We start from the raw sequence: 15,581 nt of genomic DNA on the forward strand, positions 1-15,581 counted from the left end.
ATAATAAAAGCATATATAAAAACAAGGGATCAAATGTCATATATCAACATGAAGACGACGATCTGATAATTTTGAGATCTCCACAAGACTTCAAAGTAGAAGCCCTCCAATGGTGATCCACATGGGACTGATCAAGGCTCTTCCCAATTCGTCGTAGTACTGCAGCCTTCTTTACAAATTCGCTACCGATCGTCCTTTGCAAGAACGGATTGCACCATCACTTATATGCCTTCGAGACCTCCACTAGGTTCACTCTAGAAATCTTTCCTCAAATGATCTCACCACACAAATATCAAATTATATGTTCAATACATGAACAATCTGATTTTAGGACAAGCATCTCATGCTTTTCTTTTTTCTTCTCTTTTCCTTTCTATTTTTCTCTCCCTTTTCTCTTGCATTTTTTTCAGATTTTTTCTTGTCTTTATCCTCTCATTCTCATGCCAAAATCTCCCAGATGTAGAACGTGGAACCTAGGTGTAGCGCCTCCTTATTTATAAGATAAGAAGGGGTGCCAAATATATCCAAGAGACACCAACACTTGGCGTTAAAAATTTTCTATTAATTTGGTGTGGAATATAAGGTATTTCATAAGCAAAAGGACTCTCCTTTCTGCATCCAGAAACCAAGGCATCATTTGATGTCGCCCCCTTTAAGAATAAGCGTAGAATAAGAGAAGAAATAGGAAGGAAGTTAAGAGTTTTAAGAGAATTGGACACTTCCATTTCTAATCGCATAAATGTGTAGCATCCCAAATAAATTTTGGCGTGGAGTTCCTTTCAAGAGAAGGACTCTTCCTCCTCTTTCATGCCAACATATCCCAATAGTCATCAGATGGCGCATGGGATTAAGAGAATGCGTGAAATTAAAGGAAGGAACTAAGAAGCTTTGTTAAGAAGGACTCTCCTTCTTAACGCTTAATGCAAAAATTAAATGGGTGTGCCATTATTTTGTGCATGGCTTTTGGCATGGAGGAGGTTGATCTGATATGAAACACTTCCACAAAAATCAGATCAGCCATCTATTTAAATATAGGCTCAAACTCAATCACATTAGGTAAAGGCAATAAGTCAAGGGTTAGCACAAACACATTTGCACTGAACCCAATTGGAAACTTGGGTTAATTCATGTACTAGCAATTTAATTAACTCATTAGATTTATAATAAATCTAAATAGATTGGATCAAGACCAAATTTTTATTATGTGTGACTCATTGGATTTCAAATCTAGCCAGCAGTGGATCAAGACTCTCGATGTAACCCTAATCCAATTAGATTAGGTCAACTCAAGAGTCTTAATCAACTAAGACTCTTCCTAATTAATTCTTGAATTAAACTCTTTTAATTCTGACGAGTCCATAAGTCAAGATTTACGTTTAGCAATGTATCATGACTATCCGAAAGATTTAAAATTTGATGAAAATACTAAAATTATCCTTCCGTAGTGAGTTACTATATAATTCAATCCTTCGATTACACAACATCTCAGATAGGTCAAGAACATGAAAAATATGTCAAGCCCAAATACTTATCTATATGTATCTCGATCTAATGATGATGACTCAATTGATGAACTAGTTAAAATTTTTTCTATTGTTCATCCCTGCTCTGGCCAGAGACTCTCAGAGTCATTATCTTATGAGATCACATAGAATGTTCTCTCCTCCTACAAAGAGTGATCGATTTCTTATTGACCACTCACAACCTCTATGCATACTTCACCATATCCAGAATATCCCATACATATTTCAAAGTGACATGTCAGGGAATAAACCAAAGTAAAGATCCATATACATAAGGTACTATGGTGATCTCAGGTCAAAGGATCACATGCACTACTCCCAGTGGAGAATCATCTGTCGACATGCTGTAAGGCTCCATTAAATATTTTTTCTGTGGGTCAGTTTAGAGAACTTATTCTCTAATGAGCATCTATATTTTTGTATTAGTGTCACCACACAAGTGATTATGAGATCAACCACCCTCTCCATCGAGCATACATAAGATGTACCAGTCTTATCGGTATCATCGATCTCCGACTCGATGATCCAATGACTGAGAATATTTTAGATTAAGACTATCAAGATTTTAAATCTCACTAGCATGATCTCATCATGACCCTAAAATCATTACCCTTATCTATGATGTTTATTATAATCATAATAATATGATGTAGCAAATGATAAAACATAATATCTCATGAATAAAATAACTAATGTCATGCAAATGAGTAAGAAGATATCACAAAAAAATTTCTTTGCATTATCCATGCGATTGGCTTGTAGGACACTATTCTTTCAATCTCCCACTTACACTAAAACCAATCGCCCCTGTACCTGATGCCCATGCAATCAGGATGGCAAACACATTGCTGCTGTGTTACGGCTTAGTGAACTGGTCCATTATGTTATTTTTTATATAAATTTATTTTATGATCAAATCATGAATGAGGTCAAAGTGCCTTAGGATGTGCGTGGGTTTCTAGTGAGACCACACCCAATTCAGTGATGAATCCTTTCATCAGACGACTTTTTTTGACAATCTTTACTAACAGCAATTAACTGAGTCAAACTCAGTTTGCTGTTTGAAACTCTTTCAATTCACTACTCTTTTAGTACTTCTCAAGTACTTAAAAAATGTTTATCACAGTTTTCAAAAGATCCTATAATGGATCTGCCTGAAATCAATGACTATGCACAAGACATAAATCATATCAGGCTTAGTACATTAAATATATGGGTAAGTAAATACTTGTACATCCATTCATATTGAACCCCTTCAACATAAAATTCTTATACCTAGACTGGGACAAGCCTAACATCCATTTATATCTATCCTTATAGATGCCAAATATATTGGATGTTACACCCAAGTCTTTTTCATGAAAATTTTTATGATAAGCATGTCATTGACCGAGTACAATATCGAGACTACCTTTTCAATATGCTGTATGTCATCCACATACATAAGAAATTAGTAGGTCTCCCACTTGTCTTCTTGTGTACACATGGTTCATCCATATTTTAATAAAGACAAATATTTTGACTATCTTATCAAAAATAGAAGTACCAACTTCTCAATATCTGCTTTAATCCATAAATGAATTTGTCCTCCCACTAGAGACAAACTCTCTAAATGGTATGTGGCAATAGCAAGCAAAAATTCAAATTGATATTTCTGTTAGCAGCCCGTTGGGTCATACCCATAGGTGCTTCAATCATAATCCATACTTGGTTGATATACAAAGAGTTCATTTCGGATATCATACATCTGTCAGAGTCTCTACTCATGACTATTTCTAAATAGGTCAAGAAAACATCATTCTCAATGATGTATGGTGTATCGTCATTCTTAATGACAATCTCATAATTTTGAGTGGTATTTTACACACTCAAATTGACCTTCATAAGGAGGTGTGTGTTATGGTTGTGCCTCATCAATGGACACATCTGGTCGAGGATCAACTTGTGGACACTCCACAGGTTATGATAGGATAGTTCATGGGTCAAAAACTTCTCAAGTTCAATTATCCTCCCACTGACCATATCTTAGAAAAAAATTCAAAAAGTGGCATACCTACTGACAAAACAATTTTTATCTTGTAAGATGGTAGAAGTAGTATCACATACTACTCTTAGGATAACCTATAAACTTATACTAATCTGATCTAGCACAAAACTTATGTATATCAATTTTTTCACCTAAGTTGGGCAACCTGCCTCTTTCTATATCTCATATGGAGTGCTAGTAATAGATTTTGACGATATCTAAATCATAACATATGCAGCAATTTCTAGAGCATATTTCCAGAATGAGATTTGTGAAGCAAATTAGAGAACACACTATATCTCATATGTAGGATCCATTTTTGAATTGAAATATTATTTAACCTTTGAACATCCAAATGTACAAGACGTAATAATACGATTATGCCTTTTTTCATATCCAGTAAATAGAATCTTAGTCATTTTATCCATGAGACAAGATTTATAAGTTCTATATGATTCAATATCATACAGACAAAGAACTCTTCTTTGTATTACTTGTTTATCTTTGACTCACAAAAATGATTAAGTTGGCAATGTCAGAGATATACGACCATCACATATTCTTTTTTTGTTCTCATCAATATGAAGAACAATATCATTAAGTGATAGAAATATAAGACTATTATCATAAATTCATAGCCATAAAATTTACCAGAAGGAGAGTAACATTTACGCTTTACATTAATTTCAAAACAATGCTACAATAACAAAAAAATTAAAATAATATTTTTGACAAATTTAGGCATATAACAATAGTCTACTAGTTTCTAAACCTTGTTAGAAGGTTATATAGGTTCCTACAGCCTTAGCATGAATGGACTATCCATCAGTGCCAAAAAGTATGTAGTCACCTAACTTCAACTTTACAGGTCCAGCAATGCTTTGCATAAGTAAGACCTATATGAGGTATTACATATACAAAATTTTAAAGCTGAAATACTCAATGATAAATTAGTTTGTATCATATACAAACCATTAGCAGATGTAACTTTTGTATCTTACTACTACTTCACACTTGCAAGATAACTCTTGCAACTTTATCTCTAATGCTCATCAATGCTATAATAATAATAGATACCTATAGTGAAGACTATCTTCACATTTCTTCTCCTAAGAGATACTAAAGAAGGAATCCAGGAGAGTTAGTAGGATCAAATCCTAGATTAACTCACTATCCATGATAATGACTTAATCGTATGATTAAATTAATCAGGATATACTTTGACAGTTATACTATCATCCCCGTCATATCTCATATGCGATTTTTTTTTATAGTATCATCTTCGATCAAATCGAAATCAGGAGAATAGGAGACTATCTCCTATGTGAGAACTATTCTCAGGTTCCTCAACCATTTCATGAAGTTTGGTCAATTTAAAAAATATACTATGCAGTGATAGTGAAGATGCAAATGAATATATAAGAATATATTAGGACTATTCATGATGATATGTACAATTTAGATGAGATTTTTATCTAAATGTGTCTCCCACTATTTTAACAAATTTCATAGCCCTCAAGTATGAAAAATGAAGAAACCTATCATCTAGTTCCTTAGTGGGGTTGAGATCCCAATTTCTCATGAAAAATCTTGTGGATAGCACAATAAGCTCCTATGAGTTCAAGAGTAGGTAACTCTTTATCAATTTTATCTCATGCAACTCTCAACATAACTTTTGCCTCTAAAATACTTATAGTCTTGTGGATAGTATAACAAATTATAGTATTTTAGTTAAGTCATATCCTTCAATCTTATATGGTCATATCTGAATAATACTATTTTTGTAGATAGCACAACAAGATAGCACTATCAGAATATGCCATAAGCATCATTTAGTCAACATCATATCAATCTCTATAGCAAATTTTGTAGATAGCACAACAAACTCACTACAATTTTTGACATACTCTAATGACTTAGTATGAGCTAAGTACCATTAGCTTCATTATGCATCAAGATAGTATCAAATCAGTCCCTACAACAAGCCTTGTGGATAGCACAACAAGTCTACTATAGTTCTTGATATAATACTAGCTTAGCATGAAGGAAGACATGGATAGTGTTCTTAACACTTCACTATTATGACTTAATATAATTTAACAAGGGACTTAGGTCTCATACACATCCAAAATATATACATGCAATCATATGCAATTCTAATTTTAACTACCAGCATGTAAGAGCATATATAAAGAAAATATAATGGTTATGGATTTTTCAAAAATCATCTGAGCCACAGGATAATTTATGGGTCAAATCCTAGGTGCATCCTAGATTGAACCATCTCATGGTCAATTTTAATGCGCTTTTACTCTATAAATACCTGATAGTCTAGTCTTCATCTCCATGAAGACTACCATGAATGCTTGATCATTATAATTTTTTTTTATAATTTTACATCAATATGTAAAAATCTCAATTAACAGTTGGAAACATACAAAAAAAAAGATTCAACTGATAATACAATACATCGAGGCACCCAATCCCTATTGCAACTATTGCAGATATATTTATATAATCAGCTAACATGGAAGCATTCATACATACATCCATCACATGGATGTACCACAGTCTATAACCACTCAACATGTATTTTATAATAATTATAAAATAAGATAATTAACTACTCATGTTATCTTAATTGTGATATCATTCATAAACATGTCAATGAAGATGTTTAAATATTCGGACATAAGGTCCATCTAGAATTTTTGATTCGAGTTCAACACTTGATCTAATTTTAATTTTAAGTCAATCATTTATCATTGTTTTGAGTTACGTTGATCAATTTTTAGGTTAATCTAAATCAATTAGATTAGCATAGAGTCGGTCAAACATGACTCAAACCCTAATCAAATTAGGTAAATGATAATTTGATCAATCTAAATTAAACATAACTTCTAATCAAATTAAAACTATGAATTTAATTTAATCTATCATCATAAATTTTAATCATATTAGATCAATGAATTATAGTTAAACAAATTCATCGGCCAAAATTCTAATCCATGTTTGATGTATTTTTTCTATGACCAAATTTTTTTCGGTTCTACACATACCTTGGATAACAACCAAAATGGAAGACCCACAATAGTGAATGCCCAATAATATGGTGGTCGGTCCTTGGATCTTTGGTGAATGCATCAAATATAAAAATCCTAAGTCTTGACAATGTACATCCAATGTATTATTCAAAAGCTTCGCGCACCACATGCACTGGATTTACAATTTCATCGAAAATCAGATCATAGGATCTAATTTAAACTTATCTCATAAGTCTAAAAATCATGTAATTTCATATCCAAGATTTGATCATGAATTGATAATATTTTATCATTAACAAAAATGCATCAAGATCATTAACTAAACATCAATCAGAAAATCTGATTTTGACATAATATGAACTGGATCTAATCTATATCACAATAATAACATGATATTTGATTGACTCAATTAAGGGTGGCTCTGATACCACTATTGGATTTTGATGATGCAGCAAAACATAAATTTCAAAAGTTTTTATATGAATTCAATAATTAAAAATAAATTTAACAATTAAACTAGATTATCGAAATACAAAAGTCCTAGGAACACCCTGATGATTGCAATCAAATAACATAAGCATGTATAAAAGCAAGGGATCAGATGTCATATACCAATATGAAGACGACGATCTGATAATTTTGAGATCTCCACAAGACTCCAAAGTAGTGTCCTATCCAATTCGTCATAGTACTGCAGCCTTCTTCGCAAGTTCGCTGCCGATCGTCCTTCGCAAGAACGGATTACACCATCACTTGATGTCTTCGAGACCTCCATTAGGATCACTCTAGGAACCTTTCCTCAAATAATCTCACCACATAAATATCAGATTATATGTTCAACACATGAACAATCTGATTTTAGGATAAGCATCTCATACTTTCTTTTTTTCTTCTCCCTTCCTTTCTATTTTTCTCTCTCTTTTCTCTTATATTTTTTTCAGATTTTTTCTTGTCTTTATCCTTTCATTCTCACACCAAAATCACCCAGATATAGGATGTGAAACCTAGGTGTAGCATCCTCTTATTTATAAGATAAGAAGGGGCGCCAAACATATCCAAAGACGCCAACACTTGGCGTTAAAAATTCTCTATTAATTTGGAGTGGAATATAAGGTGTTTCATAAGCAGAAGAACTTTTTTTTCTACATCCAAAAATCAAGGCACCATCTATTGTCGCCCCTTTTAAGAATAAGCATGGAATAAGAGAAGAAATAAGAAGAAAGTTAAGAGTTTTAAGAGAATTGGACTCTTCCATTTCTCATCGCATAAATGTGTGGCATCCCAAATAAATTTTGGCATGGAGTTCCTTCCAAGAGAAGGACTCTTCCTTTTCTTTCATGCTAACATATCCCAATGGTCATTAGATGGCACGTGGGATTAAGAGAATGCGTGAAATTAAAGGAAGAAACTAAGAAGCTTTGTTAAGAAGGACTCTCCTTCTTAACGCAAAAATTAAATGGGCATGCCTTTATTTTGTGCGTGGCTTTTGGCATGGAGGAGGTTGATCTGGTATGAAATACTTTCATAAAAATTAGATCAGCCACCTATTTAAATATAGGTTCAAACCCAATCACATTAAGTCAAGGCAACAAGTCAAGGGTTAGCAGAAACACATTTGCACTAAATCCAATTAGGAACTTGGGTTAATTCATATGCTAGCAATTTAATTAACCCATTAAATTTATAATAAATCTAAATAGATTAGATCAAAATCAAATTTTTATTGTGTGTGACCTACTAGGTTTCAAATCTAGCCAGCGGTGGATTCAGACTCTCGATGTAACCCTAATCCGATTAGATTAGATCAGCTCAAGAGTCCCAATCAATTAAGACTCTTCCTAATTAATTTTTGAATTAATTTTTTTTAATTCTGACCAGTTCATAAGTCAAGATTGAGGTCTAGAAATGTGTCATGACTATTCGAAAGATTTAAAATTTGATGAAAATATCAAAATTATTCTTTCATGGTGAGTTACCGTGCAATTCAGTCCTTCGATCACACAACATCCCAAATAGACCAAGGGTATGAAAAAAATGTCAAGTCCAAATACCTATCCATATATATCTCGATCTAATAATGATGATTCAATTGTTAAATCAATAAAAATCTTTTCTATTGTTCATCCCTACTCTGGCTAGAGATTCTCAGAGTCATCATCCTATGAGATCACATAGGATGTTCTCTCTTCCTACAAAGAGTGACCGATTCTTTATTGACCACTCACAACCTCCATGCATACTTCACCATACCCAGAATATCTCACACATATCTCAAAATGGCATGCTAGAGAATAAATCAAAGTAAGAATCCATATACACAAGGTACCATGGTGATCTCAAGTCAAAGAATCACATACACTACTCTCAGTGGAGAATCATCTGTCGACATACTATAAGGCTCCATCAATTATTCATCCTGCAGATCAGTTCAGTGAATTCATTCTCTAATGAGCACCTACATCTTTGTATTAGTATCACCACACAATTTGATTGTGAGATCAATCATCCTCTCCATTAAGCATACATAGGATGTACCAGTCTTACCAGTACCATCGATCTCCGACTCGATGATCCAACGACTGTGAACATTTAGAGTGGGGCTATCAAGATTTTAGATCTCAATGGCATGATCTCATCATGGTCCTAAAATCATTATCCTAATCTATGAGGTTTATCATAATCATAATAATATGATGCAGCAAATGATAAAATACAATACCTCATGAATAAAATAACTAATATCACACAAATGAGTAAGAAGATATCATAGAAAAGTTCCTTCACATCACCCATGCGATTGGCTTGTAGGATACTTGTAATAACCCATATACAAAAAAAAAAAAAAGGGACGGAAGGAGGACTCCCGAAAGGAGTCTTCTTCTCCGATGAATCTCGATCGGAGAAGAACTCTAGGCCTCTTAGAACTCTAGGATTCCCTATAAATAAGCCTCTCCCTCTCTCAAGACCCTCCACCGGTGATCTTCGAGCCCGATTCCTCTTCTTTTCCCCGTAGAACCCGCGGCAACCTCTTCCCATGCCCGTCGGAAAATGGAGCCGACGACGCTGCTGAAGCTGGGGTAAACCCTTATGCTCCTTCCTCTCTTCCTTCCTCTCTTTTTCATGGTTTCATGCACCCTCTCCGGCCTTCGGGATCGCCGGAAAATTCATGAACAAGGTGACCCTGTTTTGCTCTGTTTGGCCGGGCCATCTTTCCTCTCTTTTCCGACCACCGGCGTCACCGTTTGTGACGTCTCACCCTAGGATAGGATCCTTACCTCTCTACTTGTCGTCCTCGGTAAGCCTTGGCCGCCGGCGACCGGCCAATGATCAGAATTCATGAAGAAAGGGGACAGATCCTCTGTTTTTCGAAAAAAAAAAAAAAAGAGCCGCCGGCCGAACCCCATCGCCGGTCGTTGTCGGATCTCCGGCCAGGCCGCCACCCCGTCGGAGCCCGAGCCACTGAGGGGGGGGACCTCACAGTCTTCCCCTATTTCAGCCAAGGGTGGCCGCGGGAAGAAAAGAAGAAGGAAGAAGAAGAAGAAAAGAAAAAGGAAAAAGAAAAAGAAAAGAAAAAAAGAAAAAGAAAAAGAGAAAAATAAAAATAAAAATAAAATAAAATAAAATAAAAAGAAGAAGAAGAGAAAAAAAAAAATTTTCTCTCTCTCCTTTCTCTCTTCTTTCTCTCTCTTTTCTCTCTCCTCACTCTACCTTCTCTCTCTATATTTTCTCTCTCTAGATTCTCTCTCTAGACTTTTCTCTCTCTTTACAGATTTTGTCTCTCTAGGATCTTTTCTTCCTCTCTGATTGCATCATGAACCCTAGAATAAACTTGGAGATAAAAATAAGATGATCTGAAATTGCTCCGAAATTCGTGTGGTAGATCTGATCCCAGCTGATCCTATTCAAAATTTGTAACACTTGATTCATATTGAGTCACCCTGATAGGACCTCGGATGGTCTCGACCATGATTGCCTCATCTGAAGGATACGAAAATTTCTCTCTCCATTTTCTCTCTCTACTTTTTCTCTCTAAAATTTTCTCTCTCTTCATGGATTTTCTCTCTCTAAAAGTCTTATAGATCAGTGGAGGATCCTAATACTTAGATAAATCCTAATTTTGATTAATCCTAAGAGAGATCCTCGATTTGTGTATTAGGATCAATTATCGGTAATTTCTATATATGTGATTTTTATATTTGATCAGGGTCATGAAGAGATACGATTGTCTGCATAAGATATCGAGTGGAATATCTTGTTAGAGAAATTTATAAATCAAAGAAGAACATTGATTTCTGTGTTTGGATCAGTCACCGGTAAAGGTAAGAATTTCTGTACATGATCATCATTATATATGTTATTTTATCGTTGATTTTATCTCCTTGATTTTGCAACGTTGGATTTGAGATCGATGAATTTGTTATATCTGAGACACTATTATTTATTTATGTGATTTTGAGCATGAGTATGTTATATCAATACATATGTATCAGCGATTGATGGTATGATTATGTGTATGACATATTTATTACACTGCAAAAGATGAATTAATTAATGAAGTCAAATATTATAATTTCATGAAAATGAAAAGAAAGAGAAATATGGTTTGGACTGGCCTTGTCATGTGGAATAGCTTGCCAGGAGCTTATGCCTGGGACAGCCCCCACAGGCTTATGTGTGGAAGAATATGATCCGAGAAAGATCATGAAGAATCTGATCCGAGAAAGATCATGAATGATTTGATTCGAGAAAGATCATGGCCACTTTGATCCGAGAAAGATCATGAATATTTCGATCCGAGGAAGATCACAGAAATCGATCCGAATAAAAGATCGTCGCATGATCCTGGTAGTCCAAAGCCAAAAGCCAAAGCTAAAGCTAAAGCGAAAAAGAAAAAGATTAAAGATGATGTGATAATAGAAGAAAATGGAAAGATAAGACATGAAACAATCGTTGAATAAAATTGTTTCACTTATTTAACATATGATGATGCATCTCTTTTGATAAAACAGATAATCTATAAATGTTTGCAGTATTCTGGACAGTGAACATCGACTTTTATGTGATATTGCCTATCATTATTTTCAGATTATATTATTATATTGGTGTGATATGGGAATTCTTACTGGACTGTAAAGCTCACACCCCTTCATTTTTTTTTTCTTCTCAGAGTTACAAGATGTCCATGATTGGCTATGGTATGGATTTGTGAGTGAGCGGATGCATAGATAGAGTACCATTGATACCTGATCAGAGGATTGAAGAAATATTAATTGTAATTATGCAAGTTTTATGAATTATTATTGAAATTAAATATTATGGTTGATAAGGTTGTAATGATTTAATTTGGCCTTGCATATTCTTTAGGGCTTGCTCTAAGGAGTGTGCGGCCATCACGTATCCGACCCGAGTGTTGGGTTCGGGGCGTGACAATACTATTCTTTCAAGATGAAGAGATTAGACAATCCTTATATTGAAAGAAAAATGAGAGAAGGTTGAACTCTTATCTATGCAAAGCATAGATCCTCCATGATGTGCATATGGCATCACAGGGTGCAGTCCCCTTGTGAATGGCATCCATCACAAGACAAATGGCCGAGCATGAGCCTGCATCGTGCATGTTATTTGATGGCCATCCATCATTTGATGGATGCCATTTATGGGTGCATCACATTCTGCAATGGTATACATACATCGCAAGGGATCCGTGTTTATCTATGCATATCTATAAGTCGAACAAACAAAAGAATACAAGGCCAATTTTATATAAAGAAAAAGAAATGTTAAATCTCCTCATTTTAAGATATATGATTATTTATCAGATAAATAATTAAAAATCATTTTTATAGTGAAATCATGGTAGCTGTTGTTGGACTTTCAATCTGGTATAATAGTATAAGATTAGTATAAACACCACTAGCCATAACAAGATAAATAATTTTCTTGGTTACATCTAATTCTAAACCAAACTATATTCGATCTAATCCTATCCTGCAACCTAAACCAATTCCAAACCATGACCTATCCTAGTCCATCACTTTTGTTGACCTAAATTGGTTTATTTGAGCCTAGTTGACACATATCATAGCATCAGATCAACCTAATCCTATCAACTCCAATCCAATTATATCCGATGCAATCTAAACCTAACCACCTGATCGCATCGCATCCAATCACATGCAAAATCTTAACATGCTCAATAAAATTCAATTAAACCTAAGAATGACCATCCAATCATACTCAATTACACCAGATTATATCCATTCATACCTAAAACAACCCAAACCTGGCTACTTGATCAAACAATGATCATGCTTTATCACACTTGATCATCAATGTCCCCCAACTCGACTAAATGTCACAAGATTGCATCCAATTTGAAACATTATTTTGCAATCAAGAAACAAGAAGAAGCATCAAAGAGGACATTGGCTACTACATCTCTTACCACCCTCTCTCTCTTTTTTAAAATTTTTTTCTTCATTTTATTCAGTATGAAACCCTAGTTTGAAAATAAAAAATCTATTTTGCATCTAAGACCTCCTTCAAAGAGGGATGGTGATGTATGCCATGGCCTCTTTCTCCATCATAATCCCAAAGCTAATCCCAAAATTTTATCCTTTTAAGTTCCTAGCCTACCCTAAGCTAGATGACAAAACTCTCGACACGTAGGATTGCCCATAACTACAATGTCATTAGATACTCTGAATTAGAAATGAGAAGGGTCGAAAAAGTATTTTGATAACGACATCGGCAAGAAGAGATTTGGATATTTGCATATGCATGCAACACAAGAAACGATAGAAAAATCTTGTTATTTAAGCACGTTGTTAAATATTCTCTCTCCATCTTATTGGTATCATGCCCTCTCCCTCTTATCCATTGCCCACGCCTTCTCCATCCTCCTCCCACCATTTTCTCATCACCCCAAGGTCTTGAATACCATTGCTACTACTGAAAGTTATTGTCACTACTACTGCCATTCGCGGTACTTTTCACTCTATCAACCTAAGAACTCTATCTCTCCTCTCTCTTATAAATCCCTCTCCATTAATGATAGAAACTAAGCCCTGCAACCCTTTGCTCCTCAGTATTGACCATTGCGTTGTCGCCTACCGATTAGCTCGATTCCCTCTCCCTCTGTCCCTCACCTTAATCCTCCATTGAACCCCATTATGTTTCTTGCCGTCTGGACAATTTAGGAGGCTAAAAGCCAGCCAGCTGATTTATTGAAAAAAGCTACTAATATGTACCCAAAGGCTTAGTCAGAAGTTGACTAAGCCTGAAAAAAAGAAAAGAATATAGGTGATGCTTCGTGGGAGTAGAACAAGGACAGAATAACAAGTCCTTGACAGCAAGAATCTGAAACAGAGGCTTTAGCTGTGAGTACCCACAAACAAGAGAGAGCGAGATGGAATAAAAAGGAGCTGTAGAGCTCAATCTGAGAGTTGAAAGAGGAGATGGGTAGTTGCAAACCGACAGGGAGTTGTTGTAGTTGAGGAGGAGCAAGAACCTGCTGGACTTTCCACGAATCCCTCGAGACTCTGTGACTCTGTCAAGCTCTGCCATGGGAGGGTATTAGCTTAGAGCTGCATAGGATCGACCAGTCCTTGAAGAAATGGAGACAGGCTGCGCCGATAGCCGAAACAGATGAACGCTTGTTCAAAAAAATCCAAGCATTCCGCTCATTCCATACTGCCCAAATCATAGCTGCAATCAACACTAGGATGACTGTGTGAGTTTTTCTCAAAGTTTTTCCTTCTCCAATCCAGGCAAAGGCTTTCAAATGATGCGAAAGAGTACAGGACATCCAACCGATTACAAACCCCCATCTAGATCTCTTTAAACTTGTACCGGTCTACAAAAATATGGTTCACTGATTCGATTAAGTGGGGACAAAATATACATCCTCCAAGATCCTTGTTGGGCTTCTTGCTTAGAATTACACTACTGTTATTCAACTTCTGCTTCCAGCACAACTAGAGAAAACATTTGATTTTCAGAGGTATAGATAGGTTCGAAAACGATGAGGCGAAGTAGCATTTGATCCCTTTGGCATTCAGAAAAGATACATAGACTTAGTGGTAAAAGCTCCATTGGAGGTTGGCATCCAGTTTTTCTGATCTTCATCATTGTTTTAAAATATATATATATATATATATATATATATATATATATTGGACTGAAGAAGATGCTGCTAAGTCGGCGTAGAAGTTAATCTGATTCGCCAAGAGTTAATATCTCTTTCGAAAAAAAAAATCTGCCATCAAGACATTTTTATGATGACCACATGAGTAGAGGGATGAGAAGAGCTTCTGAAGTGGTGCATCTCCCAACCAATTATCTTCCCAAAAAAGTGTTTGACATCCATTTCCAATCTGAAAATCCACTTTGTTCTAGAAGGCAAGGAGATATTGAATCACACCTTTCCAAAGAGAGGAACATCTCCTTGTCGGTCTCCAAAGCATAGAGAGCTTAACCCTCTTGTGATAAGCAAACTCAATATGATTTCTCCATAGCCCCCGAGTCCTTATTGATGAATCTCCCACCCATTTGACGAGAAGGGAGTTATTGAAAAGAGAGATGTCTTTGATACCCAAACCACCTTCCTCCTTGCTCAAATACACAGTCTTCCGGTTGGCAGAAGTGGCTCCAGTCCATAGGAAGGACCTGTGAACTTTATCAATTTTCTGTATCACCCAACCAGGAAGCTTAAAGAGAGACATGAAGGGCCAAGGAAGCAAGCATTGAGTTAATCAAGGTAAGCCCATCGCCGAAAGAAAGATATCTACATTTCTAAGAACTCGGTCTGTTTTCAAATCGCCATAGCAAAAAGTACCAATCGGATTTAAACAGTTTTCTTCCACTCAAAAGGAGGCAAGATACTTCAAAGGAGGCGAAAACCAAAGGGCGGTTTAGCCAAGATGCAACAACTGGTCCATCTTGAAAGCTTCTACCCACAATCGAGATGGAGCTTTTTTGAAAATTAAT

This window comes from Elaeis guineensis, chromosome 8 (assembly GCF_000442705.2).
Source record: "Elaeis guineensis isolate ETL-2024a chromosome 8, EG11, whole genome shotgun sequence".
NCBI lineage: Eukaryota > Viridiplantae > Streptophyta > Magnoliopsida > Arecales > Arecaceae > Elaeis > Elaeis guineensis.